The following is a 5516-nucleotide window of genomic DNA, read 5'->3' on the forward strand; positions in this document are numbered from 1 at the left end:
CTCGTTAGTCAGGTACAACTCGTTAGTCGGTACAGCTCGTTAGTYGGTACATCTMGTTAGTCGGTACAGCTCGTTAGTCGGATACATCCCATTGGTCCAGTATACCTTGTTACCCAGGTACACGTTGACAGCTGGGTACATCTCGTTAGTCAGGTACAGCTCATTAAGAGTTTGTAGGATCTCAGGTAGATGACAGAATTAGTTGTCCTGGTCTGAGTGAAGGATGATGAAACTTAACATTTCTCTWAGAGCAGTCATCAGAATGTTTCTTAACTAAAAGCTTCTGAGAGGTTTGTTATTTTTGGCACAAAGTCTGTGACGTCTAGATGGCCTGGACCTATAATCTGTAACGTTTCCTTGTCAGGATGTTATTAATCCTTTTAATGCTTGAACAGAGGACAGCAGCAGTCCATCATGAYCACTAACAGGAAGACGTGAAGTTGTCGCAGACTGAACAACAACACAACCGCTCCGTTAAAATAAACATTCTGTTTACAGTTTTCTAATTATCAGTTTGTTGCTTTGCCTGAAAGTTGATTTAATAAAAGCAAACTGTCAGAGTTTTGTCAATAAAAGAGAATATTTTAAATACTTCAACACCATCTAAAATAAGATCAAGATAAGCTCCTGTGATGATGGCAGGATGTTTAAATGATGACGACGCCCAGCTAAAACCGTTAAAATTCACCCAACCGTGTGAAACCAGAGGCTGAACGTGACGGCGCAGGAGCTGGAAACATTCCTGACAGCTCGGCTGTTTGTGTTTGTTTGGCCGTCGGTCGTGTAGGGGTTTGTCAGGTAACAACCTGATCTCCAGAGTATCCCAGCTGAACCGCGCCCCGGCTCAGGTGAAGGCATCCGGCTCTGATACGCTTCAGCCAAACGGCGTGAAAAGATATCAGGTGAATCAGGCATGAGTAAGAGTCACGAACACCCTGATGGACACCAGGGCTTCTKAACGCTACAAAAAACTGTTTGTCAAACAAAAAACAAACAATTAACTGTTTGAATCAGATTAAAACTAAACAAATAACTGTTTGACAGACAGAAACTGAACTGAATAAAGCAGGAAGAAGGAACGAGTGTCTGCAGGACAACAGAAAACCAGAATCTGAACGTTGATGTTTTCTGTTCTGAGGCGGCGAAACGAAGCCAAGAACATCTGACCAGGAGCCAGATCTGACCGCTCCGCCGCTACCTGAGCTCAGTGTTTTCTCGTGGCCGTGGCAACCAGCGGGCTTTGTGAGCAGGAAGTGCCGCGAGGACAACAGGATGTGCCCTGGCTCCGCCGCCGAGGGTCGAAGAATTCCAGGAAGTTATTGTACTTTGTGGAATGAGCTCAGGAATGTAAGATGTCTGACTTTTCTTTTCTCTCTAAAGGTCTGAGTCGTGTCACGCGTCGGAGCCAGATCAAGACCCCCGGGTTTGTGTGGCCAACAGCTGATCCTGTTATCACCCACCTCCTTCACCAGAGACCACCTGAAACATCCAGAGACCACCTGAATGCATCCAGAGACCACCTGAATACATCCAGAGACCACCTGAATACATCCAGAGACCACCTGAAACATCCAGAGACCACCTGAATACATCCAGAGACCACCTGATCCAGAGACCACCTGAAAACATCCAGAGACCACCTGAATACATCCAGAGACCACCTGAAAACATCCAGAGACCACCTGAAAAATCCAGAGACCACCTGAATACATCCGAGACCACCTGAATACATCCAGAGACCACCTGAAACATCCAGAGACCACACTGAATACATCCAGAGACCACCTGAAAAATCCAGAGACCACCTGAATACATCCAGAGACCACCTGAAACATCCAGAGACCACCTGAAACATCCAGAGACCACCTGAATACATCCAGAGACCACCTGAAACATCCAGATACCACCTGAAAACATCCAGAGACCACCTGAAACATCCAGAGACCACCTGAATACATCCAGAGACCACCTGAAAAATCCAGAGACCACCTGAATACATCCAGAGACCACCTGAAAAATCCAGAGACCACCTGAATACATCCAGAGACCACCTGAAACATCCAGAGACCACCTGAATACATCCAGAGACCACCTGAAAAATCAGAAGACCTCAGCTGGTCAGAAAGACCACCAGTGGCCTGAAGATTAAAAAAATAACCTGGTCCAAAACTGGTCTAAACCAGGTCTAGAACTGGTCCTAAACTAGTCTTCAGCTGGTCTAAAACTGGTCCAAACCTGGTCCAAAACTGGTCTAAAACTGGTCCAAAACTGGTCCAAAATTTGTCCATGGCTGGTCTAAAACTGATCCTAAACTGGTCTACACCAGGTCCAAAACTGGTCCTAAAATGGTCCATAACTGGTCTAAAACTGGTCCATAACTGGTCTGAAACTGGTCCATAACTGGTCTAAATCTGGTCCATAACTGGTCTAAAACTGGTCCAAAACTAGCCTAAAACTGGTCCATGTCTAAAACTGGTCCACAGCTGGTCTAAAACTGGTCCATAACTGGTCTAAAACTGGTCCATAGCTGGTCTAAAACTGGTCTGAAACAACTGGTCCAAATCTGGTCTAAACCAGGTCCAGAACTGTTCCTAAACTAGTCTTTAGCTGGTCTAAAACTGGTCCAAACCTGGTTCATAGCTGGTCTTAAACTGGTTTAAAACTGGTTTGAAACAACTGGTCCAAAACTGGTCTAAACCAGCACCAGAACTGGTCCTAAACTAGTCTTCAGCTGGTCCAAAACTGGTCTAAAACTGGTCCTAAAATGGTCCATAGCTGGTCTAAAACTCGTCTAAACCTGGTCTAAAAACTGGTCCACAACTGGTCTAAAACTCGTTCATAACTGGTCTAAAACTGGTCCAAAGCTGGTCTAAAACTGTCCATAACTGGTCTAAAACTGGTCCATAGCTGGTCTAAAACTGGATAAAAACTGGAAAACCAGAAAACAAGAGAACGTCCTGAGCCCAGGTTGTTCTGATCCAATAGAGGAGCTGCAGATCTCAGTTGATCTCAGCTTAACTGAGATTCTGTTGGGTGTTCTGGACCAACGACTCACATCTCAGAACCTCAGGGTTTAAAGGACCTGCTGCTGACGGGTCAGAACCAGAGACCACAGCAGAGCTGCAGAGGTCCAGGAGTCCTGGAGGAGACGGGTCAGAAAACTAAAACAAAACAAAAAAACTTTCTGCTTTATTTTACTTTTTTTTTTTACAAACAGAAAGATAAAACTTTATTTTTTCTTCAACAAAATACAAAAATAATCAAAAAATTGCAGCTTCAGCTAAAAAAAGAATTACGGTCAGACAGAATGAGAAACATTTAGTTTAATCTAAAAGCTTCTGGCTGCAGAACGGCTGTGAACCAAAGAGCTCACGGTTCTGATCCAGTTCGTCTGTGTCTGTCCTCTGCAGAAGCTGCAGTTTGTCCAGGTTTGATGACAGATCAGTGTCGCCTGCTTTTAATCAGTTCAGGAGTTTAGAAAGAAGAAATATTAAAGCTCAGAAACACAAAGAAAAGTTTTATCTGAACTTTCATTCTCTGCATCTCTTCACAACATTCCCATATTTTCCTGGTATTGTAAAGGAAAAATGCTGCATTGTGTCGGCTTACTGAAATAGAAGAGACAAGAATAGAGGCGACTGGAATAGAACTGAATAGAATCATCATTTATTTGATCATGGGCTAACGATTAATCCTGCAGCAACACAACAACTGAATAGTTACAGTTCAATAAAATGCTAAGTTTATCTTCGACTGTGACCTCTGACCTTTCAGTGCAGCCRGTGGCATCAGGCGGACCCAGAAACCCAGACCCTGAACCCTGGACCTGTTCCCTCCTCGGACTTGGTCGTCTCTGCAGTTCCGGATGTTTCCGGCGTGATGGGCCTTCTCCCCGACACGTGGACGGAGCTGCAGGTCAGAGGTCACAGAGGTCACAGGTTAACACCACAGACAGCGCTACAACAACAAACAGGTTGTGTGTCCCCCCACCCGAGCCAGGGGCTCAAAGCTTCACTTTCAGACCCCGCTGATCCCAACACCTCAGCTAACGTCTCAATCTTCCACACCACYGCCGTCAGAGGGATTAAAAACACGAAGGATTCAGTTTGAAATGTTTCTTTTACTAAAATGATCACATCTGAAAAATAACATTTTGATTCAAATGAAACTGAAAGTCTTTTCTTCTTCTGCAGCGTCCAACAGAACAAAAGTACAGCTAAAAACACAGATAACAAAGTAAAAGTCAAACAATTATAGTTTGGAATACAAGCTAACCAGCTAGCCTAGCATTAGCCGAGTTCGTGCACAGTTTTTATTTTATGTCCTGATTCATTTCCTGTTAAAGGCTTTTATTTTTATTTTTTCTGAGCAGATGGAGGACGGAGAAACGGCGGCTCTGCTGCAGGATCAGATGTTTGCGAGGCGATGAAAGCTGCGTTCTGCAGGATCAGGGGGGGTTTGTGGGTCGATGATGGACAGGTTAACTGGTTTGACCCCCCCCCCCCCCCCACACACACACACACACACACACACAGCTGAAGACAGACACACAACACACAGAACACCACCAACATAGAGCTGCAGAGATGACAAAACAAAGATGGTGGACCTGAAAATACAAACCCAGCATCTTCTGAAGCTGTAGATGTTTGGTCCAAAATGCAGCAGTAAGGGTGCTGACCCGCTCCAACAGAAGGGTTCATGTTACCCTGCTGCTAAAATCACTCCCAGTGGTTTCTCATTTTAAGTTTAAAACCCTGGTGCTAACGTTTAAAGCTCTCCATGGTCAGACTCTCTTATACGTTAAAGCCCTGCTGTGTCTGTATTTACCCTGTCGAGGGCTGAGGTCCTCAGATCAGAACCTAAAGGTCCACTTGGTGATCACTCCTTCCAGGCYGTCTCCAAGGCTGAATGATCTTCTGTTCTCAATACGTGCACTTGATTCTGTGGYTGCTTTTAAGAGCAAATTTAAAAYTTTCCTTTGTTATAAAGACTTTTAACAGTTTCAGTGCGTTGTTTGTTTCTTAGAAATTGTTTTATGATTTTTWTCTGTATAATTTTGCACCTTAGTAAAGCACTTTGTGACCCTCTGTCTGTGAAAGGTGCTGTATAAATAAACTTTTACTTACTTAAATCAAAACGAKGAAATGTTTCTGTGAAGTTTATGTGTCTGTCTGTTAGCTAAACGTTAGCTTAGCCCAGACACTGAAAAGAGGCGGAGACACCCGGTCTAAACCTGGTCTAAAACTGGTCCAAAACTGATCCATAGCTTGTTTAAACCTGGTCTAAACATGGTCTAAACCTGGTCCAAAACTGATCCATAGCTTGTTTAAACCTGGTCTAAACATGGTCTAAAACTGGTCTAAACCTGGTCCAAAACTGGTCCAAACCTGGTGCAAAACTGGTCTAAACGTGGTCTAAAACTGGTCCAAAACTGATCCATAGCTTGTTTAAACCTGGTCTAAACATGGTCTAAACCTGGTCCAAAACTGATCCATAGCTTGTTTAAACCTGGT

The 5516-nt window shown here is 44.1% G+C and overlaps 1 long non-coding RNA gene across 1 annotated transcript in view; it reads right to left on the reverse strand.

Annotated features, from left to right (window-relative positions):
• Window positions 1-4064, reverse strand: part of LOC106530114 (uncharacterized) — a 33061-nt gene extending 28997 nt beyond the window's left edge. The window contains exons 1-2 of the long non-coding RNA XR_001311731.1: window positions 3991-4064; window positions 3768-3909 (exon numbers count right to left, since the gene is read on the reverse strand). This is a non-coding gene — a long non-coding RNA (uncharacterized LOC106530114). The remainder of the gene's footprint in view (window positions 1-3767; window positions 3910-3990) is intronic.
• Window positions 4065-5516: the final 1452 nt, after the last annotated feature.

The sequence above is a fragment of the Austrofundulus limnaeus genome, unplaced genomic scaffold, assembly GCF_001266775.1.
Source record: "Austrofundulus limnaeus strain Quisiro unplaced genomic scaffold, Austrofundulus_limnaeus-1.0 Scaffold490, whole genome shotgun sequence".
NCBI lineage: Eukaryota > Metazoa > Chordata > Actinopteri > Cyprinodontiformes > Rivulidae > Austrofundulus > Austrofundulus limnaeus.